General features: G+C 50.1%; 1 protein-coding gene across 4 annotated transcripts in view; it reads left to right on the top strand.

Moving 5' to 3' along the window:
• The first annotated feature begins 387 nt into the window (after nt 1-387).
• Nucleotides 388-26,754, top strand: part of ALPL (alkaline phosphatase, biomineralization associated) — a 68,313-nt gene continuing 41,946 nt past the window's right edge. Inside the window, exon 1 of one of the 4 annotated variants that reach the window (XM_038000043.2) lies at nt 388-485. The gene's annotated coding sequence lies outside the window, so the exon portion shown is untranslated. Of the gene's footprint in view, nt 486-844; nt 941-22,500; nt 22,521-26,754 lie in introns of those variants that run through there. The other 3 variants (XM_073007721.1, XM_007980148.3, XM_073007722.1) reach the window with 3 other exon arrangements.

Below are 26,754 nucleotides of genomic sequence, written 5' to 3'. Positions count from 1 at the left end.
TCAGGTGACTTGACCAAGGTCACCAGAGCAGAGTTTTGAACTTGAGCTGTCTGACTCCACTGCCTGGGAAGTGCCTGTCCCTCCTCTGGCATCCAGGGAGCATGTCCTGGGGCTCTGGCTGGGACATAGCCATACACCTGCCCGGGCCCTTGACGTCTCTACAGAGAGAAAAAGGGAAGGCCCCATGTCTAGGGGGTGGTTTCCCTCCAGATGCCACCCCTCCGAGGTCCCCTTCTGCTTCTTCTTGCTGTAGCCAGGGAGGCAGCCCACGGGCAGGGAAGCGGGGGTGGGGGTGGAGAGTCAGAGGTGCACGTGGACAGAGACAGAGAGACAGGGACACGTGGGCAGAGACGGATAAAGACAGAGACCCAGAGAAAGCCAGATATGTTGACAGACAGAGACAGACGCCAGAGAGGAAGGCAGACAAAGACAGACGGGTAGAGACAAAGACTCCCACCAAGAGACGCAGAAGGAAGATGCCGACGGTAAAGACAAAACAAGAGTCGCGCGCAGGGAGCGGGTCAGAGCCCAGGCTCGCTGAGAGGAAGGGCCGCGTTGGGGCAGCCCGGAGGCAGAGAGCCCGAGAGCGCGGGGCGAGCGAGGGACGCCAGGGCCGCGCCACCCCAGCCCGTTCCTAGTTCCGCTCCCGGCAGGGGGCGCCCTGGCCTCGTGGCACGACCCGCCAGCAGGGCGCGGGGCTCGGGCCGGGGGCGGGGCCGGGCTGGGGAGGGGTTGGGGCCGGGCTGGGGAGGGGTTGGGGCCGGGGGCGGGGGAGGGGGCGGGCTGCCCGGGCCTCGCTCGGGCCCCGCGGCCGCCTTTATAAGGCGGCGGGGGAGGTGGCCCGGGCCGCGTTGCGCTCCCGCCACTCCGCGCCCGCGATCCCGGCTCTGCGCTCCCACGCGCTTGTGCCTGGACGGACCCTCGTCAGTGCTCTGCGCAGGTAAGGACTCGATGCTGCCCCGCGCCCTGGCTCCCCAGGGCCCCCGCGGATGTGGTGGATGCTCGGCCCCTTCTGCATCCTCAGCTGGCCCCGTGTTGAACTTTAATGGAAGGGCCGGGGTCTCCAGCGCCACGCCGCCCACAGCAGCCCATTCGGGACGCCCGGCAATTGGTCCTGCCCCTGTCCTCCCGCGCATCCCAAGCTCCCGGCGCGCGCTCTGGGCGGGACAGGAGGTTGGACGTGGCGCCCGCAGAGCCGGTGAACTCAGGGGACCACGCTCGGGACCACCCTGCAGCCCCAGGGTCTCCTACCTCCCGAGCCGCTGCCTGGGACCCTACCCTCTGTCTGGGCACCTGCCCTTGGTGCCCCGTGACTGAGCCCCTCCTGGTGCCTCCTTAGCTGTAGCTCTAGAGACTTGGACTGCCAACCCCCAGGCCTCGTGCCTGGCGCCCTCCCAGGCGTCCCACCTGACCCGGTGGGGTCTAAAGCAGTTTGGTTTGGGAGGAGGAGAGGGAGGGAGGCGCTTGGAATGGGGGGCATGGGGGAAGGAGACAGAGGACACCATAGGGGGAGGAGACAGAGGACACCCGCGTGGGCATCTGTTTGAGAGTGGACACCCACTGTGGGCACCGCAGCTGTGGGGCAAAGCTCTGGAGCCCGCGAAACAGAAGGAGCCTGCCGCCCTCTTTGAGCTGTGCGAGGTGGGCCGCCCAGGGCTGTTCCCTGCACAGTCTTGGTAAGAAAGGGTTAAACGCAGGTCACAGCAGAAAGGCAGGAGGCCGAGGTAAGCCTCCCCCACTCCCCATTGTGCCTTATGACTCTTTTTCGACACACAATGGGGTTGAAGGCGGGGCCTTTATAAAGGCCTCTGGGTGGAGGGTGAAAATCATTGAGATCAAAAGAGGGGGTGATTCTCAGGCCAGGGAGGGCTTTGGGTCCTGGGAACAATCAGAGACCGCTCAGGTGGGCCCAGCTGCCCAGGGAGGCAGGGGTTGGGTTCCAGTCTCAGTGTAGATAACTGCAACTATTTTTTGAAGGTCTACCGTGTGTAGAGGGACCTGCTCTGACATCTCACGTACATAATTTCATTTTACAAATGGGGAAACTGAGGCTTAGACAATTTAGGTAAGTGGTGGGACCATTGTTTGAATCCAGACTCCAAACTCTGCAACCCTAGCCTCCTACTCCCACTGTGCTGCCTAAGAGATATGGGGCTGAGCCTTGGTTTTGTCTTGGGGCTCCTCCTGGGCTTAGCCCGCTCTTCCTCCACTCTCCAGTCTTTCCCTTTCCAACTCTTTAGTCCTCCCCACCTGTGGGTGTCCCCACCCTGTCCCGCCCCAGCCATCCCACTGCCTGGCCCCATGCATCTTGTTCCTCTGTTACCTTTTTCTTTCTTGAACTGAACGCCTGTGAATTCCCTCAGAAGAGGCCCCTGGACACAGCTTCTCACCATCCTAACTGGTGAAGACTAGGCTGAGTGATGATCCGGGTCTGTGTCCGTGAGCCCATTTGTAAAAAGGGGTGTGTTCCTCTCTGGGGACTATTGTGAGGAATAAAACTGAATGGAGACCAGAACAAAATGCTATCTTCATTCAGCAAATACTTAAGCATCTGCCATGTGCTAAGCTCTGTTCTAGGTGCCGGGAATGCTGCAGTAAATCAGACAAAAGCTCTCTTCTGGATTGGATGTTTGCATAACAAAATTCTTTCAGGTTTTGAAACTATCAAAATTTACCGTGTAGACTTGAAATCAAGCTATTCGCAAGGAAGGAGATTAAGATGCAATCACCTGTCATCGCCCTCATTTTAGCAAAGGCAACCTCGCTGTGGGACCTGGGTTCAGTTCTGTTCCCTCTCTGTGCCTCGGCCTCCTCCCATAAGCTGTGGAGATCAATAATGCCTACCAGCGGTGAGGTCTAGATATGATGAATGCTTGCGAAGGGTTTAAGCTGGTACCTGTGCTTGAGAAAATCCTGGCTATCCCCAGTTCCCTTATCAGTAGAAAATGCAATGCGGAGACCGGCTGTTGGGTTATGTCCCTGCCTCTGAACCTGTCACCCACTTCTGCCCAGGCTCTTCCCATCCTGTCAGGCTGCACATGTGGGGTGGCATGGCACCCTCCCTGCTCACACTCAGATGCCACCTTCTGTCGCCATCCTAAACACAGCCTGGGCTGGGAGCGCAGAGCTCCATGACGAGATCAGCCCTGGAGCCATCATCTCTGCAGTGCTTCCTGCCCTCTGCCTGTTCTTGTGCCTCACCATGTCCCAGCTCAGGACCAAACTCAGCCCTGTTCTGTCCCATGACTTACATACCCAACATTCCCTGCAAGCTGGATATGATCTTGGAAAGGGGAAGTGAGTTGCCCAGAGGCACACAGATGCTACCTGGGGAGCTGGTCCTGTGTATCTAGAATTCCAAATCTAGCGATCTCCATGCTGTACCCATCTCTGGGAATGAGGCCTTTTAATCCAGGGAGTAGGATCCAGTAGCAGAGCCTGAGTTCTCACCTTGAAATCAGTGTGACTTGGCTTTTTAATACAAAACCCAGAGCTCCGAGAGAACATTGCTGGGAGAGTGAGCAAGCTGGGCTGAGAACCAGCACTCAGAAATCTCCATGTGGCCACAGGAATGCTGACTTGGCTTCCCAGCACCATGTCGTCGTCATTGGCAGGCTGTAGCTGGGCTTTGTGGTATGTTAGGTTTGTTTTTTTTTCTTCTGGAGATGTCCTCACTTTCAGAGGGCAGTTAGGGGCAGTAGACTGGAGGTTCATTCCCAGCACTGCCATGCAACCCTGGACAAGTCACCTTCCCTTTCAGAGCCTCAGTTTTCTCATCTGCAGTATGGGTTAACATTATAATATACTTTGCAGGGTCGCAAGATCATAAATGGTTTTCCAACTTTGGGCTGAACCAGCATTGATGTTATTAAGACATTCATATTTCCTGTGGAGCAATTTCAAAAGCAGTTACCTTTATCCCTACCAGGTGATCCTGAGGGCCTGAGGGAAGTCCACGTTTAGGTTACAGAAGCCTACACAGCAGGGAAAACACTGGTTTGGGGGCTGGCGTCTTGGATTCCAATTGCCAGCTGTGTGACCTGAGGCAAATCACTTTACCTCTCTGAGCTCATAGGAGGCCCCCAACAAGATAGGATGCTCAGTGTCTGAAGAACATAGTCTCTATATTTTTCTGCCTCCTTGTACCAGCCCCCAATCCCCTGCCAACACTTCGTTATTGCTCCCAGAAAAACTCTAAGCTTAAAGTTTTCCATGCTTAAATTCTCAGCCTCACTGTGGCATGAAATCAATTGTTTGCATTGAATTTGACTTCTCAAATTTAGGGGTAAAATTTGAGATGAGAGTAGGGGGTTAGGGAGGAGATGAGGACGAAGTTAAACCAGATGTGCTTTTGTTTAATTGTAGGATGGTGGTTAAGCTGCTCAAGTATTACCATCGTTCTTTCTGAGTTCCAGTAACCAGGAGTCAGGTTTCACAAAAAATTGTAGTGTTCTTTCCTGGCTGGTGTGGACTCGCCCTCTCTATTATTATTATTATTACTATTTTATATTCATCCGAGGCCACAGAGTACTGGCCAGAGAAGAGACCTCATAGATGCCCAGAATTTCAGCTGGAAGGCCTTTAGAAGCTGACTGGGTCAACTGAGCTCTTTGCACACCAGGGAGACTGAGGCCTAGAGAGGAGAAGAGGCTTGCCCAGGGTCACACAGTTGCTGAGGGCAGAATGGAGCGGGAGTTCAGTCTCCTGACTCTAAACTACATGATCTTTACAAAGGCAACCACTTCTCCTGAATTTGGTGTGTTTCATTTCTACAGTATATTCTTAGCATAGAATGCTTTTTGAAAAACATTATTTAAGGGAGGATGCAGATCATGTGGGTTGGTGGAAAAAGATGTTAAGCTCAGGAGAGCCGAGTTGAAGTCCTTGAACTACCTCTGTGATCTTGGGCAAGCCACTTCCCCTCTCTGAGTCTCAGATTCTTCATCTGTAAACCAAGATATCTGAGGAGCAGGAGTGGAGAGATGAGACTTCGCTAAGACTTGGAATGGTTCTAATCAACTGGTCCTCACATATTTGTAGCCTACTGTGTGCTGGGTTATGGGAGGTCCGTCACAAACTGTCTTCCCAAGGCTGCAGTGGGTGGGGGATTGTTGACATCTGCAGTGATTAAACAACTTTAATTTAGTTGCTGGTGTTGTTAAACCAGACAATTTCTTTTTATATAAAAATAAGGGTTTCTGGCTTCTCTTGAAAGATCAGAAGATGTGGCCATATGGGGCTTTGTCCCTGCCTGGCTACAGTGGCTGGAACTGATTAGCCAGCTGTTCCATCCACTTTACCACAGTCTCCACCATGCCCCACTGCCTCACACCAGCCCATCTGCCTCCCTGACATTACCTGACTACCTTCTGAGCTTGTGGTTTCTGGGCTAGATGCGGTGAGGCCATGTAAGAGGGGCTCAAATTCCACTTGAATGATTGGGTGGGGCTTGGGCCAGCCCTCAGGGGGCTCAGGGTGAGACTATGGGACACCTGGACACCAGGACACCAGCCCCTCTTCCGTGGCCTAGCAACATCTACAAAACATGTCAGCTAGGTGAAGGAGCTTTCTTCCTGCTTCGGTGGTCCTCAGGAAGAGTCTGAGGGCTCTGGAGGTTTCGGAGCAATAGAGCATCTGCCGGTCAAGGCTCAGCTCGCTGAGCCTAGGGTCTAGCTGGGGACAGGCATCCCTGGGTACTTCCTTCTAAAGATTGCACAACCCCTGCAGGGGAGAGACTCCCTTGACATCTTCCACCTTACCCCTTGCTCCCCAAGAGCCCTCTGCAGTGGTGTGTCACCTCACCCTGTGCTCCCTGGTAGCCCTGTGCATCGGTGCATACCCACTTCTCAGACAGGAAACACGATCTTGCACTCTGAACCCACAACTCTCTGTTCTACCCACTTTGCCGGGAGCCAGGGCCTGGTGATGACAGGCAGGTACCATGGTGGCTGCAGCAAGCATCTCAGAATCGCCATATCTGAACCAGAGGGTAGCACAGGAGGCTGTGAAGCCTGATGGTTACATGTGGGGGCTCTGGAGGCAGCTGCTGTATGTGAGATTCTAGGTCTCCACGAATCAGCTGCTCCAGGGGTTATGAGATGGACAAGGGAGCCTGATTGATTGTTCATTGCTGATAGTAACCTTACGTCCTCTGGTCCTTACACCTGCAGACGAGTTCAGAAACATGCCCTGTGTGGGAAGTGGCATTTTGTGAGCACCGTTGGGTACCAGGCACTTTCACACATTACCTTTGATGCTCACCTACCCCCTACCCTCCGGCATTTTGCAGTTAAGGAGACTGAGGCTCAGAAGGCAGACATCTTACGATTACTCCTCCCCTATGTCTCTATGCCTCTCTGCTTTGACCCAGGGAAGGGAGGAGAGGACAGGCCAGAAGGTCATTTCTGGGAATAAGGCCTTGGAGACCCTTTAGTGAGGCCCTGACCCTCCAGACTTTCTGGGCCACCCCTTCCTCCTCCGCTCCAGCTTGTTTCAGAGATGCTTCTTCATCCTTCCAGAGCTCAGTTTGTCATTCAGGTGCATGAACTTTACCTGGCCAGGTCTGCAAGCTGCTGGGTGGAGCTCAGCAAATATTTTATGTTCTTTAAAAAAATTTTAGGTGGCCAAAGCAAATTGCTTTTACTGGAAAAACCAGAAGTGCAAACTTTATTTTATTTTTGCAGAGATGGGGCCCTGCTATGTTGTTCAACCTGGGTTCAAGAAGTCTACCCACCTTGGCCTCCCAAAGTGCTGAGATTATAGGCAGGAGCCATTGTGCCTGGCCCATAAGTGCACCCTTTACAAAGATCTACCAGGTGACTCTTTTTTTAGACTGAGTCTCGCTGTATTCCCCAGGCTGGAGTGTAGTGGCGCGATCTCGGCTCACTACAGCCTCTGCCTCCTGGGTTCCAGAGATTCTCCTACCTCAGCCTCCTATGTAGCTGGGATTACAGGCACATGCAACCACACCCAGCTAATTTTTGTATTTTTAGTAGAGACGTGGTTTCACCATGTTGGCCAGGCTGGTCTCGAACTCCTGACCTCAGGTGATCCACCCACTTTGGCCTCCCAAAGTGCTGGGATTACAAGCATGGGCCACCACGCCCGACCCCAGTGACCTTTTGTTGGGTCAACCTCTTGTCTTCTCTAGTGCACCTTTACTAGGTCAGTAAAGCCACAGGGTGAGAACCCACTTAGCTCTCAGGTTGAGGTTCTCAGGCCTCTTGCTGGCTGCCACTGAGTATCTCGGGCTTATATTTATTTATTTTATTTTGTTGTTGTTGTTGTTTGAGACAGGGTCTAGTGGCTCTGTCGTCCAGGCTGGAGTGCAGTGGCACGATCACAGATCACTTACAGTACAGCCTTGACTGCCTGGACTCAAGTGATCCTCCCACCCCAACGTCCCAAGTAGCTGGGACCACAGGCATTCGCCACCATGCCCGGCTAATTTTTTTTTATTACTTGTAGAGACAAGATCTTGCAATGTCATCCAGACTGGTTTCGAACTCCTGGGCTCAAGTGATCCTCCTGCCTCATCCTTCCAAAGTGTTGGGATTTCAGGTGTGAGCCACTGCATCCGGCCAGCCTGGCCTTTCGGAGGATCTCTTCCTCCTCCACCTGTCTCCACCTTGACTTACCTCTCTCTCAGCATATAGGAGTTACTAACTGACCCATCTGCCACAATTCTGGTTAGAAAGTGTCTCATCTGAGGCCCATTTCCCCTCCTCCACTCCTGAGCCCTTCTATGGCTGCGCTTCTTTCTCTGCCTCATTCCACTGGTCCCTGCTATGCCACTGCTAACTAAAAGTCCATAGACTATGAGCCTGACATGTACGTACTAGGCATGGTGCTCAGTGCCTTGCCTGTAATTACTCATTTGGTCCTATAGCAGTGCTGAGTGGCAGGTGCTTTTATCCCCACATTACAGACGAGGAAACTGAAACACAAACTCCCCCAGCTGGGAAGTGAGAAATAGACATGTTTGTTCCTTACCATTACCCATCCATCCAGCCAGGGCTGCTGCTTTCTCCACGATGTGAATGACATAACCCATCATCCTAGAAGAGTCAGTTCTGTATTTATCTTAAAACCATCCAATATGGAATTCACATTCTAGGTCCGTTAGCATATCAAGATATCAGAGATAAACAGGGTTCCTCTCAACAGCTTGTCCAAGCCCTCAATCACCTACGTGATTTTTTTGTGTGTGAAAAATGAAAAAACATTTTGTGTGTTTTTTGTTTTTCCCCTTGACCTAATCCTTATACAGATGCTCCTTAATTTACCAAAGGTTTTTGTCCTGGAATTGTAAGTTGAAAAATATCGTAAGTGGAAAATGGATATAACACCTAACCTGTCAAACATGGTAGCTTAGCCTAGCTTACCCTAAATGTGCTCAGAACAGTTACATTAGCCTGTAGTTAGGCAAATCATCTAACATGAGGCCTATTTCATAATAAAGTGTTGACTATCTCATGTCAATTTCTTGGCTATACTGTATTGAATGTGAAAAACAGAATGGCTGGCTGGGTCCTCGAGGTGTGGTTTCCACTGAACACTATAGCTTTTGCATCATCGTAAAGCAAAAAAATCTTAAGTGTAATTTGGGGACAGTCTGTAATGAACATTTAAGGGCTTCCTCTGTGTCAGAAACTGAGCTAATCACTTTGAATGACCTTATTGTATTGAGCTCCTAATTCTGCAAACAAGGAAACAGAAGCTCAGAGAAGTTGAGTAACCTTCTCAAAGTTTGGAAAGTGCAGGTGAGACTCAAATCCAGGGTTGCCCAATCAGATTGGCATGTGGATTCAAATTTGCATGTTTGGAGACAGCTCTCAGGGCACCTTGTGGTACACATTTGTTTTTCAGTGAGTGTTTGCAAATGACATGAGAGTGGGAGGTCCCGGGGGAGGAGACAGAACATAGACACACCTGGTGGGGCAGCAGCGTTTGTTCTCCCAGACAGTAGATCTTAGCCTGTTCACTCCCTCATAGGAGACGACAAGCCTACAAGGAAGCATCTTGAGAAACCCAGAGGGGACTGGGTTTGAATCCCAGCCCTGCCATTTCAAACTGTGTGAACTTCGACAAGTCCCTTTCCCTCCCTTAGCTTCTGGCTACCCTGCCCACCACGCATGATTTATTTGAATGAGGCAAGGCCTTAGGATTTTCCGGTTTGTGGATGGTGAATAGCCAGCGTGTCTCCTGCCTCTCTCATGCCCTGCACCCACATCAGACATCACTAGTCAACCACTACTTGCTTTCCTTCCCAGGTTCCTTCTAAGTACAGTGTTCCGGGCAGCCATTAGCAACTAATATAGAGTTGGCACAAAAGATAAAAGGACATCCCAGAAACATATTATATTTGGTAATGGTGTGGGTGGGGGTAAGGAAGGGATAGGCCCAGGTGGCACCCAGTTCAGTGTCATGGTGCTCCTTGGTCTTCTTTTCCTTGTCTTTGGAGGAACTAAGCTAGACTGTACCAGGGCCTGCCCGAGGTGTGGGGTAGGAACCTTTTATGAGGCACGCAGCTGTGTGCATGTTCAGTCCCAAGGGATGGGCAGGTTTCTGGGCCTGATCACTGCCTAGGCTTAAAGTAAGCGTGACAAGAAAGAGGCCAGTTTCAGGTCCTCCTGGAAAGAGTTAGGACTGCCCCTCTCCACCCTTTGTAATAATATCCATAGTAGTAATATGAGTTCTTGACACTGACGGACCACTTGTTACACACTGAGCCACTCTGCGAAATGCTTTGTTTACATTTACACGTTTAATCCTTGTACCAGACCATTTTTCAGGTGAGGAAAATGACTCAGAGTAATTTGCTTGGGTTTGCCCAGCTGGTAAGTGTCGGAGCTACAATTTGAATTCACATCTGTCAAACCCCGAATAAGTAACTCTTATCGCTACTATGGATATTATTACAAAGATGGGGAGGGGTATGCCTAACTCTTTCCAGGAGGACCTGAAACTGAGCTCTTTTTTTTTTTATGGTATCCAGAATATCACTTTATAAACTGTTGTCAGATTACCATATAAACATTAATACCCAAATACAGCATTTAGACAATTATTTTAAATTTTAACTGTACCATCCCCAAACTGAGCTATGAATTTGGTCTGGGGAGAGGGCTCCGTAATAGGCCACTGAAGTCCCCCATCCCACCCTATTATTCTCCCCCGAAATCTGCTGCCCGACTGCTCTGCCAGACTTGGGCTAGAACCTGGCTTCACTGTGGCAGTGGGACCACCTGGGCCCTTACAGTGTGGCAAACCGACCCACCCACAAACTCCATCCCAGGTGTTGGGATGCTAACACACTGAAGCTGAAAGACCCGGCTTGGTTTTGCCACAGATCAAGGTGCATCTGACTAGAGAGCCTGTCCTCTGCCTTATTTCCTGCACAGGTTTTTTTCTTTGTAATGCAACAAATGCTACACAGCTCAGATCCAATGGGACACAGGGAAAGGGGCTGTAGTGCAGCCCAGCCTTGCTGAGGGAGACCCCTGCCTCACCAAAGCTCTTTGCTCACAAAGGCTGAAACGCCTCTTTCTTGTCACTCTTACTTTAAGCCTAGACAGTGATGAGGCCCAGAAACCTGCCTGTCCCTTGGGACTGGAACATGGGCACAGCTGTGTGCCTCGTAAAACGTTCCTACCCCACACCTGGGGCTGTCTAGCTTAGTTCCTCCTGCTTTCCTTCACCGCAGGCTCAGTGTGGGGCCTGCGGGCTCTGCATCTTTCTCTCGGCTTACCATGATCATTTCTCATTCATGAGTACAATACGCCTTTGCCTGTGGAAAGCACTTTCCCATTGGCAGAGCCTTCCACGTTTACACATGGGCAGCACAGCAAAGGGCATCTCTATTTTTGCAAGATAGAAAATTGAGGCTCAGAGTCCGGGCGCAAGGGCTCACACCTGTAATTCCAGCACTTTGGGAGGCCAAGGCAGGCAGATCACTTAAGGTCAGGAGATCAAGAACAGCCTGGCCAACATGGTGAAACCCTGTCTCTACTAAGAATACAAAAACTAGCTGAGATCCCGCCACTGCAATCCAACGTGGGTGGCAGAGCAAGACTGCATTTCAAGAAAACAAAAGGAAGATTGAAGCTCAGGGAGGGAGGGTGGTGGGCCCAGGATCACACAGCGACTAAATGGTAAACCCTGCACCAAGGAATTAAGTATCCCACCTGTTCCCTAGGCCTTACTGAACAAATTGCCTAGGGAAACATGAGGTCAGTGCTGGGAACGCAGGAGTGTTGGCTCAGCAGAGGCAGGGGTTGTTCCTGTCCCCCGCATCCCACCCAGATACACCCTATCCTCTTTTAATCAGCCATTGACCTTGGACAAGTCACTTTAACACTCCCAACCTCAGTTTCCAGGCACTTACTCTATTTTTCAGGGTTTTGTTTGTTTTTTGAGACAAGGTCTTGCTCTGTCACCTAGGCTGGAGTTGAGGCACGATCACAGTTCACTGCAACCTTGACTTCCTGGGCTCAAGTGATCCTCCTGCCTCAGCCTCCTGAGTAGCTGGAACTGCAGTCTTGTGCCACTGGGCCCAGCTAATTTTTTTTATTTTTTATTTTGTGAGATGAGGTCTTGCTTATGTTAATGAGGCTGGTCTTGAACTCCTGGGCTCAGGCAGTCCTCCCTCAGCTTCCCAAAACACTGGGATTAACAGGCGGTGAGCCACTGGGCCTGGCATATTTTTCAGTTTTTAAAGCCATTTCTTTTTTTTCTTTTTTTCTTTTTTTTTTTTTTTGAGACGGAGCCTCGGTCTGTCGCCCAGGATGGAGTGCAGTGGCGTGATCTCGGCTCACTGCAACCTCTGCCTCCTGGGTTCAAGTGATTCTCCTCCCTCAGCCTCCAGAGTAGCTGGGACTACAGGCGTGTGCCACCATGCCTGGCTAATTTTTTGTACTTTTAGTAGACACGGGGTTTCACCATGTTAGCCAGGATGTTCTCGATCTCCTGACCTTGTGATCCGCCCACCTTGGCCTTCGGAAGTGCTGGGATGACAGGCGTGAGCTATGGCACCTGGCCTAAAGCCATTTTTTATTAATGAACTCACCGAACCATCAAAGCAACCCAATAAAGTATTACCATCATTTTGCAAAGTGGGAGACTGAGGCTCGGGGAGGCAAGCAACTTGCCTGAGGTCAAACTGATGGTAAAACCAGGCCTCAAACTCAGGTCAGGATCCCAGGCTGAAGGTCTTTCCCCAGCTGTGTCCCCGGCCTCTCTCATCTTTGCCTTTGTACCTGCCATCCCCTCCCCTGCAGCGACCTCTGCCTGCTTGTGTTGCCAGTTGGCATCACGGCTGTTTTTCTAGAGCTTGGTTGGATATCTTGAACCCTTTGTAATCTGATCATCCGTATTGCGTCTGGCTCTGAGTCTCAGTTCCTGGAGGGCAGGAACCCCCATCTGAGTCACTGATGAATTCCCATGCCTAATAAGATGCCTGCTTTCAGCAAGCATTTAATGACTTTTTTTTCTTTCTTTTTTTTTAAGACGGAATCTGCTCTGTCACTCAGGCTGTAGTACAACAGTGTGATCTCGGCTCACTGCAACTTGCGCCTCCCGGGTTCAGACGATTCTCCTGCCTTGGCCTCCTGAGCAGCTGGGATTACAGGCATGCGCCACCATGCCTGTCTAATTTTTGTATTTTTAGGAGAGACGGGGTTTCATCATGTTGGCCAGGCTGGTCTCAAACTCCTGACCTCAGGTGATCCACCCGCCTTGGCCTCCCAAAGTGCTGGGATTACAGGTGTAAGCCACCACGCCCGGCCCATTTAATGACTTTTGAGTTCATGAAAGGCTGCCCCACCTGGCAAGGGTTTCCACAGCTGGCCTGGCTTGGTTACCATGGGGAAGCCTGGGAGGGATCCCCCACTGGGTGTGACCCCTGAGGCACTCCAGGCGAAGCCTGGCCACCCTCCCCAGACCTTCACTGGTGTCCTTCCACTGATGACTCCAGCTCATAAATGGTTAGTGATTGGCAGCAGGACAAGCCAGTGTCTCTGGGTCCAGTTTTCCTGTTGGCAGTTCAGGCCTTTAGTCATACTCAAGAGGTGCCCAGTGTCATACCTCTGGCCAACGTCTTTGTCCATTTTGTTCACAGATGTATCCCCAATCCCAAACAGCCTTAATTTCTTTAATAATAATAACAGTCATAGCTGTAAATTTGCTGAATCTGCATGTACCATGCTTCCTGGTGCATGATAGGCACTTACTACATATTTTTTGAATGAACGAATACTCGCAGCGAGTAACATTTTATAGGGACTAAGAGTTGTATGGCCTTGCGTGACCTCTGTACTTCAGTTTCCTCATGAGAGGTGCTCAGAGGAGTAACCAGTACATATGTCGATATATGTTTAACTATACCATGAACCAGGCTGTGTTCTAAGCAGCTCACACGTATTTATTGATTTATCCTTGCACCTGAGACTCAGAGAGATTAAGTTCATGGCTCCTAGGTCACCTAGTTGTTGTCACATGCAAATATTTTAATATCTCCCAGGACATGTGTGTTCCAAATAACATAATATGGGAGCTACCTCCCGTACCAGCTTCCTCCCATAACACAGACCTCACGCCCCAGATCCTAGGGTCAGAACAAACCGTAACAGTAGTAGGTGAGTCTAGCAGTCATGTTGTTCCTGACTATAAAATGCCTCATCCAGTGTCGGGCACACAGTAGGTCTTATGATCACCATCTGTGGGACAGGCACCAATCATGGTCTGTGCAGAAGCTGGCAGGAGGGAGCCCTGAGTCTGCTGGAGGAAACTGGTGGGTGGGGAGGGGGGTGCCTTTAGAGAAGAAATGACAACGGTCATAAATCATTGTAACAGTAACAGCTCATATTAACTGAGTGGCAGACACTGTTCAAGCATGTCAGATGCATTAATCATTTAATCCTCATGTCAGCCCTAGGAGGTAGATACTATTGTCATTGTCCCCACTCACAGATGGGGAGCCAGGTTCAGAAATAAGCTCACTTGGGCCGGGCGCAGTGGCTCTTACCTGTAATCCCAGCACTTTGGGAAGGCCAAGGTGGGTGGATCACCTGAGGTCAGGAGTTCGAGATTGGCATGGCCAACATGATGAAACCCCGTCTTTACTAAAAATACAAAAAATTAGCCAGGTGTGGTGGCAGGGGCCTGTAATCCAAGGTACTCGGGAGGCTGAGGCAGGAGAATCGCTTGAACCCGGAGGCGCAGATTGCAGTGAGCCGAGATCATGGCTTTGCACTCCAGCCTGGGTGACGAGCAAAATTTCATCTCAAAAAAAAACCAAAACAACGGAATAAGCTCATTTGTCCAGTGAATGGCTAGTAAATAATAGATCCGGGGTGTGAATGCCTGCACTTAGGTTGTGGCCTCTTGCTGTCCTGCCTCCTCCTGTAAAGACTCGTGAAGCTTCCTGCTGGGTAGTTCCTGGCTGCTGGCAGCAGGCCCATGCCAGGGTGTATGCTGGTGCTGGATGATCCGTGGGGCAGAGGGGAGTCTCCCCATCTCAGAGGCCTCCCCTATGTCACACCCTGAGGCTGGGCCCAGACAGGTATTCAGGAAAGGAAACTGATCTGTTGCCTCACCCCTGCCTGGGGCAGCCCGGCATGTGTCAGCCCCCTGATCCCCAGGTACTGCCCAGGACCAGCAGCAACAGGGAGGACCACCCTCCAGACCGCCCTCCAATGTGGGGAGGCCTGCAACAGCTCTGGGACAGAAAGAGGCTCAGGGAGGTTAGCAAGTTACCCAGGCTCATGGAGCTGGTGGATTGTGGAGCTGGAATTTGGACCCAGGGCTTGGCTCTGGTGAGAGAGGATATGTCTGCCTTGGGGTTGTCTGGTCCAGAGATCCAGGCCTGGCTCCTTATGAAACCTGAATTGGTTCACTATTAATAGCAAGAGCTGTCATTTTCCTGAATCTAACCTGCCCAAAGGGTAGATCCTCAAATCTCTGCTTTTTTAATTATTTATTTATTTATTTATTTTGAGACGAAGTCTTGCTCTGTCGCCCAGGCTAGAGTGCAGTGGCATGATCTCAGCTTACTGCAACCTCTACCTCCTGGGTTCAAGCTATTCTCCTGCCTCAGCCTCCTGAGTAGCTGGGATTACAGGTGCGCACCACCATGCCCAGCTAATTTTTGTATTTTTAGTAGACATGGGGTTTTACCATGTTGCTCAGGCTGGTCTCGAACTCCTGACCTTGTGATCCGCCTGCCTCAGCCTTCCAGAGTTCTGGGATTACAGGCGTGAGCCACTGCGCCTGGCCCAGATCTCTGGTTTTACAGGTAAAGAAGGGAAGCACAGGCTGGAGTGGTGGTACATGCCTGTATCCTAGCTACTTGGGAGACTGAGGCAGGAGGATTGCTTGAGCCAAGGAGTTGAAAGGTGCAGCGAGAGATGATTGCACCTGTGACCAGCCGCCACACTCCAGCCTGGGCAACACAGCAAGATCCCATCTCTAAAAATAAAATAAGAAAAAAAATGAATAGAAGCACAAAGGAAGGGAAGGAATCACCCAAGGTCCTATAGCTCATACATGGGTTAATCCAGAATTGGAACCTGGGCAGCCTGGCTCCAGAGTCCAGTGTCACTTAATGAGGACTAGATAATTCTCTGCAAGTTAGATGGGTACACTCTTCTCGAACCTGCTGGTTCTTTTGGAGCCAGAGCTAGGGAGGGGGAGCAAGGCAGGAGTTGAGAAAATAGCAGGAACAGACTGCGTGACACTCACCGGGAGGCACTGAGGCTCCGGCTCCCTGAGCTTAGGAGTGTGGACTTTATCTATCCCCTGTGCGATTCCAGGGGGAAGGGAAGGACAGGCGAAGGGGCACGGCAGGGCAGTCCTGGTGTCTCCAGGACCAGGGTCAGGGGGAGGCCAGAGCAATTAGCCTGGTTGAGGCCTCTACTAACTCAGAAACCTCAGTGGGGGATTGGCCCAGGGCTCTGGCCTCGAGCCTGACCCTCCTGAGTTTCTATCTGAGGCTTCCAGAGTCTTCCTGGGGCAGTGAATCTCAGAGTGCTGGTTTGTGTGAGAACTTTGTTCTGAAATTTCCTCCTTCAACACCCAAATCCCTGGGCTGGCCTGCCTGCCCCACTTCCCCCTCTTAGAGGAAACGGACGCTTTCCTCTTGGGTAGCCACATGATTTGAATAATCAAGTGTTCCCCAGCTGGCCTCTGGCCGAGCGCAGCTGAGCTGGGCAAGGCCCCCAGTTGGGGCACTGAGGCAAGCCTGCCAACTTCCTCATCCCGCCACACACTCCAGCCACCCAGGGTAAAATACAGGAAAAACGCATGGCCCGTAGACTTGGCTGGGCCAGGCCCCAGACTCTTCCTGTGACGGAGGCAGCGCTTGTCTTGGGCTTTGTCCCGTCTACCTGGAGAAAGCTGAGGAGGGGAAGAAAAAGCTGCCCCTGCTCAGGAAATTCCTGATGGAGTGGCCTCTCTTGTCGGCTCACCTGGGTGCTGCTTTCTTGGCACCTGTCAGGGTGGAGAGAGGAGGAAGCCAGTCAGGAAGGGGAAAGATGGATGCAGGAGGCTGAGGCAGGAGAATAGCTTGAACCCAGGAGGTGGAGGTTGCAGTGAGCTGTGATGGTGCCATTGCACTCCAGCCTGGGCAACAAGAGCAAAACTCCGTCTCAAACAAACAAACAAGCAAAAAGAATGTGTGCAGAAATGGTCTTGTAAGCAGACCCCCACAGAGCCCCAGGTAGTAGATAGAGATTGAGGGAAAGCATCAGCGGCCAACTAGGTAAGTCTTGGGCAGAATGGCCACAAAGGATTTCTGGAGACAGCAGGATTCATTTATTTATTTTTTTGAGATGAAGTCTCTGTCTCCTAGGCTGGAGTGCCACAGCTCCATTTGGCTCACTGCAACCTCCGCCTCCTGGATTCAAGCTATTCTCCTGCCTCAGCCTCCCCAGTAGCTGGGATTACAAGCGTGCGCCACCACACCTGGCGAATTTTTGTATTTTTAGTAGAGATGGGGTTTCGCCATGTTGGCCATGCTGGTCTCGAGCTCCTGACCTCAGGTGATCCGCCTGCCTCAGGCTCCCAAAGTGCTGGGATTACAGGTGTGAGCTACCGCACCTAGCCTAGTTTCTTAATTTTTAACCTTTTTTGCTGCATTATATGATTTTTGATATGTGGTGTTTTTAATCATTCAGTTCTAAGTAATTTTAAATTTTCACTATGACTTTTCTTTGATCCTTGAAATTTTTAGGATTTTTTTTTCATTTCTAAGTGTATGGGTAATGATTTATACTTTGAAACACTTAGCTTCTCACTGAATTGATGGTCACAGGATGTGGTCTATGTGAAAACTTACTATTTGAACTGTGAGACTTTCTTTTTGGCCTGGTAGGTGATAAATTTTTTAAATGTTTGCATGTTCCTGAAAAGAAAGTGTGTTTACGTATTTCGTTTCTACCATCCTACATTTTTATTTCAATTTGTTCTGCTTTTTCTGTTTTATCACTTTAAAAAATTATCTGTGGGTTTTCCCTACAAAGACAAGATTAGCATTTTCTTACGTGCCTTGCTCCCCTGCCTCTCTTAAGTTTCCATACCCTTCACTGACACGCTCCCCTCAGCCCCCATGATGTCATATGAAAATTGTCTGGATTTTAAAAAAATTGTCTAATTCTGAGTTATAGATCTATGTTCTTCCTGTTCTTTGCCCTTCCCTCCCCTCCTCTCCCCTCCCCTCCCCTTCCCCCTTTCCTCCCCTTCCCCCTCTCCTCCCCTTCCCCCTCCCGTCCCGTTCCCCCTCTCCTCCCCTTCCCCCTCCCTTCCCCTCCCCTCTCCTCTTCTCTCCTTTTTTGAGATGGAGTTTCACTCTTTTCGCCCAGGCTATAGTGCAATGGTGCGATCTCAGCTCACCACAACTTCCGCCTCCTGGGTTCAAGTGATTCTCCTGCCTCAGCCTCCCGAGTAGCTGGGACTACAGGTGTGTGCCACCATGCCCAGCAAATTTTGTATTTTTGGTAGAGATGAGGTTTCTCCGTGTGGGTCAGGCTGGTCTTGAACTCCCGACCTCAGGTGATCTGCCCTCCTCAGCCACCCAAAGTGCTGGGATTACAGGTGTGAACCACCACACCTGGCCCTTCTTGTTCTTTTCTTTGAACTTGAATTTGTTTTGAAAAACTAAACTTTACTAAATTATTTGCTCAGTCTTCAGATATCTTGAATACAATCTGTGGAATTTGTTTATACTAATTAAATCATCCCTTTAAAATTATTGAATTCTTTTTTTGGAAGGGGCGAGGGGCGATTCTCCTGCCTCAGCTTCCTCAATAGCTGGGATTACAGGCGCCCGCCACCGCACCTGGCTAATTTTTGTATTTTTAGTAGGGACAAGGTTTTACCTTGTTGACTAGGCTGGTCTCAAACTCCTGACCTGAAGTGATCTGCCCACCTCGGCCTCCCAAAGTGCTAGGATTATAGGCATGAGCCACCACGCCCGGCCAGCCTTTAACATTTGAATGGGCTGTTTAGCTGGATAGAAAATTCCCAGCTCAATCTTTTTTTCCTTCTGTACTTTGGTCAATTCAACATTTATTCCATTTGTAAGTGTTCTATTTTTCTCCAAACCTTTAGGATGTTTTCATTGTCTTTTTTTTTTTTTTTCTGAGACAGTCTCACTGTGTCGCCCAGGCTGGAGTGCAGTGGCGCGATCACTGCTCAATGCAACCTCAACCTCCCCAAATAAAGTGATCCTCCTTCCTCAGCCCCCTAAGTAGCTGGGACTGCGGATGCACACCACCACATCCAAGTAATTTTTGTATTTTTTGTGGATTCGGGGTTTCCTTATGTTGCCCAGGCTGGTCTCGCACTCCTGGGCTTAAGTGATCCTCCTGCCATGGCCTCCCAAGGTGCTGAGATTACAGGAATGACCTATTCGGGCATGAGATTACATGCCTGACCTATGCAGTTTCTTTTTTTTTTTTTTTTTTTGAGACGGAGTCTCGCTCTGTTGCCCAGGCTGGAGTGCAGTGTCACGATCTCGGCTCACTGCAAGCTCCACCTCCCGGGTTCACGCCATTCTCCTGCCTCGGCCTCCCGAGTAGCTGGGACTACAGGCGCCTGCCACGACACCCAGCTAGTTTTTTGTATTTTTAGTAGAGATGGGTTTTCACCATGTTAGCCAGGGTGGTCTCGATCTGCTGACCTCGTGATCCAACTGCCTCGGCCTCCCAAAGTGCTGGGATTACAGGCGTGAGCCACCGTGCCCAGCCTATTCAGTTTCTTAATAGTATCTTTTGATAACAAGAGGTTTTCAATTTTGATGAAGTCCAATTTACCTTTTTTTCTTTAATGGAGTTAGTATTCTTTGCCTACCCCAAAGTCATGAAAATATTATGGGGTCAGGGCCGGGCGCAGTGGCTCATGCCTGTGATCCCAGCACTTTGGGAGGCCGAGGCGGGCGGATCACCTGAGGTCAGGAGTTTGAGACTAACCTGGCCAACATGGCAAAACCCCGTCTATACCTAAAAGTACAAAAATTAGCTGAGTGTGGTGGCGGGCACCTGTAATCCCAGCTACTCGGGAGGCTGAGGCAGAGAATTGCTTGAACCCAGGAGGTGGAGGTTGCGGTGAGCTGAGATCACACCACTGCACTCCAGCCTAGGTGACAAGAGTGAGACTCTATCGTAAAAAAATATATATATATTTTGGAGTCAGTATTCTTTGCCTACCCCAAAGTCATGAAGATATCCTTTTATATTTTCTTCTAGAAGCTTTGTGATTCTGACTTACAATTCAGTTTATGGTTAATCTCAAATTAATGCAGTAAGATTGAGGTTAATGTTCTTTTAACTTTTCTTTCAATGTTCTGTTTCTTTTCTTTTTTTTCTGAGACAGGGTCTTACTTTGTCACCCAGGTTGGAGTGCAGTGTCACGAAAATGGTTCACTTCAGTCTCAAACCCCTGGCCTTAAGCAATCCTCCCACCCCAGCCTCCCAAATAGCAGGGATCACAGGTGCACACCACACTTGGCTAATTAAAAAAGAATTTTTTTTTGTCGAGATGAGGTCTTGCCATGTTGGCTGGGTCTTCCAAAGTGTTGGAATTCCAGTCATGAGTCACCAAGCCTGGCCAATTTTCTGTTTCTTAATCCTTCCCTGCTTCCTCCTGGAAGCGTCCTCAAACTAATAACTTAGCTCTCTCCTCCATTGTTCGGCAGCTAGATCTACTTTGTAATTTATTCCACTTATGTGTTTGTTATTTCAACTGTTTTTTCACATAGAGTGTTTCCACTGGGATCTTTAAACAGTTCCTCTTTCTGTTTTGCTAACATCTTTGCTCATTTCTTTCGCATGCTTCTCACAGTTTATGGAGATTTTTTGTTTTGTTTTATTTCTTTTTTTTGAGACAGGGTCTCCTCTCTTGCCCGGGCTGGAGTGCAGTGGGGTGATCTCTGTTCACTGCAGCCTTGACCTCCCGAGCTCAAGTGGTCCTCCCACTTCAGCCTCCTGAGTAGGTGGGACGATAGGTGTGCACCACCACGGCCAGCTATTTTTTTTTGTTTTTTTTGTATTTTTTGTAAGGAGTTTCATTGTATTGCCCAGGCTGGTCTGAAACTCTTGAGCCCAAGTAATTCACCCACCTTGGCCTCCCAGAGTGCTGGGATTACAGGTGTGAGCCACCGCACCTGGTCCTATTAGTGGTTTTTCTTTAGAATTCATTGTGCTGTGGCTGGTGGTGGGTTGGGGTGGGATTCGGGGGGCATGCACTTCTTGCCCTTAAAACTAGCAGTGAGGGAAGATGTATGGCTCCTGAATCCTTCCTCTCAAATCAGTCCCAAATACTGAAAAGCAAAACATCACTAAACCTAGGCAGTTACCATTTTTGCTTATTGTAAAGTCTCAGTCAATCTTATCTAATATGACTGATTCCAGCGGTCTCTCTAAGCAGTTTGGGTTTCTTTTGAAGTCATTGTGCTCCTTGCCAGGGCGGGAACCCCTGGACATCAGAACCACTTGGTTTCTCACTAGGTTTGACATCACCATTCTCCCTCCCCAGTGACTCACTCCACAGGATTGGGCCTCTCTTTCAGACCCCAGGGAGAAACAGTGAGGGGAAGGGGCTGCATGCCTAGGTCAGAATTCTTCAGACTCGGAGTCTGGAAAGGAAGGGGTGATGGAGTGACTGTAGAGTCCCCCAGTAGTGACTGTCGGTCCCCTCCCAATTCCTGCAGTTCCATGTTGTTTGCTGGCATGCTTTGAATTTTTTTTTTTTTTTTTTTTGAGACACCATCTCACTCTGTCACTCAGGCTGGAGAGCAGTGGCACAAACATGACTCGCTGGAGCCTCGACATCCTGGGTTCAAGCAATCCTCCCGCCTCAGTCTCCTAAGTAGCTGGGACCACAGGCCTGCACCACCACATCCAGATGATTTATTTATTTATTTTTTTCTTTTTGGAGACAGAGTCTTGCCCTGTCACCTAGGCTGGAGTGCAGTGGTGCAATCTTGGCTCACTGCAACTTCTGTCTCTCAGGTTCAAGCGATTCTCGTGCCTCAGCCTCCCGAGTAGCTGGGATTACAGACACCCACCACCACACCCAGCTAATTTTTGTATTTTTAGTAGAGATGGGGTTTTACCATGTTGGCCAGGCTGGTCTCGAATTCCTGGCCTTAAGTGATCCACCTGCCTTGGTCTCCCAAAGTGCTGGGATTACAAGTATGAGCCACGGCACCCGGCCAATGTTTTGATTTTTTTGTAAGAGACAGGGTCTCGCTTTGTTGCCCAGGCTATCTCAAGGTCCTGGGCTCAAGCGATTCTCCTGCCTTGGGCTCCCAAAGTGCTGGGATTATGGCCCAGCCCATGCTTTGACTTTATCTCAGCAGACACTTGTGCCATCCGCCTGTGCTGCTTTATGCAAGATACTTTTTGCGGGTTTCATGCAAATGTGGGCTTAGTGATAAGCCAGAAGTTAATTGAGGAGGCAGAACAAAGGTGGGTTGGACAATCTGGGGCTCATATGACCTGGGATAGAGAGCCAAAGGGGCTCTGGGAAAGGGAGGAGGATTCTGGGAGCGCACGGAGTCAGCAGAGAGGAGGACTGAGTTTCAACAAGCCCGGAGCTGAAGCTGGAGACTGAAGCTGGAGACTGAAGCCGAGGGTAGCAGATGTGGGCTTTGCCAAGAGGCAGGTCCAGAGGGTGGCTGCGGGGCTGAACTCCAACCCCGCACCCAGCTCTGACCTTAGTTGTTCCAGGACAGTGGGTGTGTGTATGGGGGCCTGGGCTTGGAACAAAGAGGCAAGAGGAGAACTCAAACCCTGTTTTCTTTTCTGTAATATTCTCTCCACCCTAAAGACCATGCCCTCCCTTTTCTCCTGGCTGCAGCAACCCCTCCCCACCACCCTACACACGCCAGGTTAAACTCTCTTCCATCTCCCAGGAGACTGTTTCCCTGTTGTTGCCTAGGTTTAGTGGTGTTTTGCTCTGTCGTTACTTGGGATTGATGTTGAGAAGGAGGATCCAGGAGCCGTATGTCTTCTCTCTCTGTTGAGGTAAGGAGCATGTGGATTCCCTGATCCCCTGCCCCACCACCAGCCAGAGCACAATGAATTCAAAAGTAAAACCATAAACTGATTAGAGATACCCTGGAGTCAGTGGTATTAGAATAAAAAGACCAAGATTTTTTTTTTAATTTTTTATTTTTTGAAATGGAGTCTTGCTTTGTCACCCAGGCTAGAGTGCAGTGGTGTGATCTCAGCTCGCTGCAACCTCCGCCTCCCAGGTTCAAGTGATTCTCCCACCTGAGCTTCCTGAGTAGCTGGGATTACAGGCACCTGCTATCATGCCCGGCTAATTTTTGTATTTTTGTACAGATGAGGTTTCACCACGTTGGCCAGACTGATCTCAAACTCCTGACCTCATGTGACCCGCCCGCCTCAGCCTCCTAAAGTGCTGGGATTACAGGCGTGAGCCACTGCATCCAGCCCAAGACCAAGAATTTTTTTTTTTTTTTTTTTTTTTTTTTGAGACGGAGTCTTTGCTCTGTCACCCCGGCTGGAGTGCAGTGGCGCAGATCTCGGCTCACTACAAGCTCCGCCTCCTGGGTTCACACCATTCTCCTGCCTCAGCCTCCCGAGTAGCTGGGACTACAGGCGCCCGCTACCACGCTCCGGCTAATATTTTTGTATTTTTAGTAGAGACAGGGTTTCACCGTGTTAGCCAGGATGGTCTTGATCTCCTGACCTTGTGATCCACCCGTCTCGGCCTCCCAAAGTGCTGGGATTACAGGCTTGAGCCACTGCACCCGGCCAAGACCAAGATTTTTAAATAAACATTAGAAACATACAAGAGAAATAAGGGAAAACGTTAGCAACATAAAGTAGAGTGAGAGAGTGTTAAAAATAAAAGAACTGAAAACAAATATTCAATATGAGAAACCAGCCTCATTCTCAGCCCCAAACCTCTGCATGCACCTTACAGCTCATTGTTCTCCAGGAAAGACATTCACAGCCTCTGGACCTCAGCATGGGCTGTTCCAGCAGCTTAGACTGACTTCCCTCCACTTCTCCCGAAACACTTATAGCATGTCCTCAAGACTCCTTTCCTGACCATGCCTCATCATCAAGGTGACACTCAGTGATGGCATGGGGTTCTGGACTCAGGACACCAGGGTGCCTGCCCTGATTCTTCAACTAATTGGCTGTGTGACTTTGGGCAGGTCACGCTATCTCTATGGACCTCAGGCTTCTCTTAGGGAAAAAGATGAAGGTGTTGGGTTAGAGTATTCCTAGAGTCCCTTTCAGCTATGTTGGGATACCGTGGTGGGGAGCACAGGCTTTGGTGTGAGGCTGCCCACCAGCCCCTCCTGGGTCAGCACTTAATGCTGTGTGTCACGGAGCAGTTCTTTCAACACGGAAAGCCACCATTTACTTACCCTTACATAAGGGTTAAGAGCTTGTAGTTTGGAGTTGGATAATTTGGGCTCAGAATCCCAGCTCTGCTGCTGGTCTGCTGTGTGACCTCAGGCAAGTTACTTAACCTCTCTGTGCCTTTTCTCTCTTCATAAAATGTAAATAATACTAAGAGTACCTACCTCAGAGTATAGGAGCACAGTGAATGCAGCTGTCATTCTGCTGGTGACAGTTGTTTCACCACTATACAGACATCTCCTTTCAATTTGGTAGATTCTTGATGATTATCTGCCGGGCTTTGCTTTCCAAATACACTCTGTTGAATTTTAACTTTTAACAGATGCTCTCCACTGCATTTCATCTGTAAAACAACCCTGCAAGGTGAGGATGACTAACCCTTGTTTTATGGACAAGGAACCTGAAGCTCCTCCCACAAGACTAAGGTCTTTCCACCATGCCACACTATTCAGGAGATTAGACTGGGACTGGGCGCGGTGGCTCACGCCTGTAATCCCAGCACTTTGGGAGGCTGAGGTGGGTGGATCACCTGAGGTCAGGAGTTTGAGATCAGCCTGGCCAACATGGTGAAACCCCCATCTCTACTAATAATAAAAAATTAGCCAGGCATGGTGGTAGGCACCTGTAATCCCAGCTACTCGGGAGGCTGAGGCAGGAGAATCGCTTGAACCTTAGAGGCAGAGTTTGCAGTAAGCCAAGATTGTTCCATTTCACTCCAGCCTGGGTGACTAGAGTGAAACTCTTGTCTCAAAAAAAAAAAAAAAAAAAAAAGAAGATTAGACTGGGACTTGGGAGATTACCAAATGCAGGCAGATGGGAAAGCACAGTGAGAAGTCTCCCAGGCTGGAGTGCAGTGGTGCAATCTCGGATTACTGCAGCCTAGACCTCCTGGGCTCAAGCGATCCTCCAGTCTCAGCCTCCTGAGTGGCTGGGCCTACAGGTGCGTGCCACCATGCCTGGCTAATTTTTGTAGAGACAGGATTTCGCCATGTTTCCCAGACTGGTATTGAAATCCTGGGCTGAAGCAGTCCTCCTGCCTTGGCCTCCCAAAGTGCTGGGATTACGCGTGTCAGCCACCACACCTGGACCTTACATGTATATTCTGACTGTCCACCCTTGGCCATTTGTAGTGTCATGCAAATGTGGGCTTAGTGATAAGCCAGAAGTTAATTGAGGAGGCAGAACAAAGGTGGGTTGGACAATCTGGGGCTCATATGACCTGGGATAGAGAGCCAAAGGGGCTCTGGGAAAGGGAGGAGGATTCTGGGAGCGCACGGAGTCAGCAGAGAGGAGGACTGAGTTTCAACAAGCCCGGAGCTGAAGCTGGAGACTGAAGCCGAGGGTAGCAGATGTGGGCTTTGCCAAGAGGCAGGTCCAGAGGGCAGCTCTGGGGCTGAACTCCAGCCCCCCACCGCTGCCCCTCACCCTGGTGTACTCTTGAGGGTCTGGGTTTGTGGTTTCAGTTTCTTCATCTGCAAAAGGGCTGCTAGTACCACTTAGTAGAGTTAGGGGAGAGGGCACGAGGGAGACAGGAGGCCCTGGGCACGAATCCAGTTGCGCTGGTTGTATTGACATGCATGGACTCGAGAGTGAATCCTGAAACCCTATCCTTCCTTATCTGTGATTTCAGAATCACGTTCTGGCCTGTATGGGATCATTGCAAGGCCACAGTGAGATAATTTCTTGGTGAGACCTTCTCTGACCTCTTTATTTAAAACTGCAAACCTCCCTGTCCTCCTCGCTGCCTTCTTTTTCCCCACTGCACTTACCGCCACCTGACGTTCTATTGCTTTTACTTGCTTCCTTGTTGTCTGCGTGCCACACTAACAGGGATTTGGGCTGTTACGTTCAGCACCTAGAACAGCCCCTGGCATATAGTGGCTGCTCAGTAAACAGTGGTCTAGCAAATGTTGGTTGAATGACATATAGGGAAAGCCCGAGGGCATAGAGGGTGTTTAGTCAAAGTCTGCTGGATCTTAGAGACATAGGGCAGAGACCTGAGAGAGTCTGGGACAGCTCACTTGGGGTGACGAGGTCTCCCATGAAAGCATTTGGGGTCTGGATTTCAGGGTGGTGCTGGTTTCCTCTCTGGCTACAACCTGCAAGCAGCGAGCCCTATAGGAGAGGAAAGTTCGGCTGGGTGTGGGGCCTCACCCCAGGAGTCCCAGCACTTTGAGAGGCTGACGCAGGAGGATTGCTGGAGCTTAGGAGTTTGAGACAGTCTGGGCAACATAGCGAGACCTTGGCTCTACTAAAAATAAAATAACCAGCCAAACGTGATGCTGTGCACCTGTAGTCCCAGCTACTTGGTCTCTTGCTGAGGCAAGAGGATCATTTGAGCTCAGGAGGTTGAGGCCGCAGTGAGCTATGATCGTGTCACTGCACTTCAGCCTGAGTGACAGAGCAAGACCCTGTCTCAAAAAAAAGAAAGAGTGAAGCTGGATGGGTCAAATACTGGGGCTTCTGAAGAAGTCAAGACCTTCAGGCAGACAGGAAGCTCATGACACTTAGCTTTCGTTTTCTTTAGCTTTTTAAATCACTCTGACTGCTGCTGAGTGGAACAAACTATCTCAAAGAAATGAGAGGCCCAGTCCACTCCACTCCAATGACTAGGAGAAAAAGCAGTAGCGTTGGGCCCAGGCAGATCTGGGGACATGGCCTGGCCCTGCCCCTGTTTAGCAGAGGGACCCAGGGCAAGTTACTTCACCTTGCTGAGTCTCTACTTTCTCCTCTGAAATGGGTGTAGTGGTATTCCCCCTCCGGGGCCTTTTGTGTAAAACCTACTAGAAAGGTGAATTATAACCGGTCATTACCAGACTGAAGGGCATGGAAGACAGAGCTTGTACCTGCAGGTCCT

Source organism: Chlorocebus sabaeus, chromosome 20 (genome assembly GCF_047675955.1).
Source record: "Chlorocebus sabaeus isolate Y175 chromosome 20, mChlSab1.0.hap1, whole genome shotgun sequence".
In the NCBI taxonomy this organism is placed as follows: Eukaryota; Metazoa; Chordata; class Mammalia; order Primates; family Cercopithecidae; genus Chlorocebus; species Chlorocebus sabaeus.
This window is presented reverse-complemented; position numbering and strand designations above follow the sequence as displayed.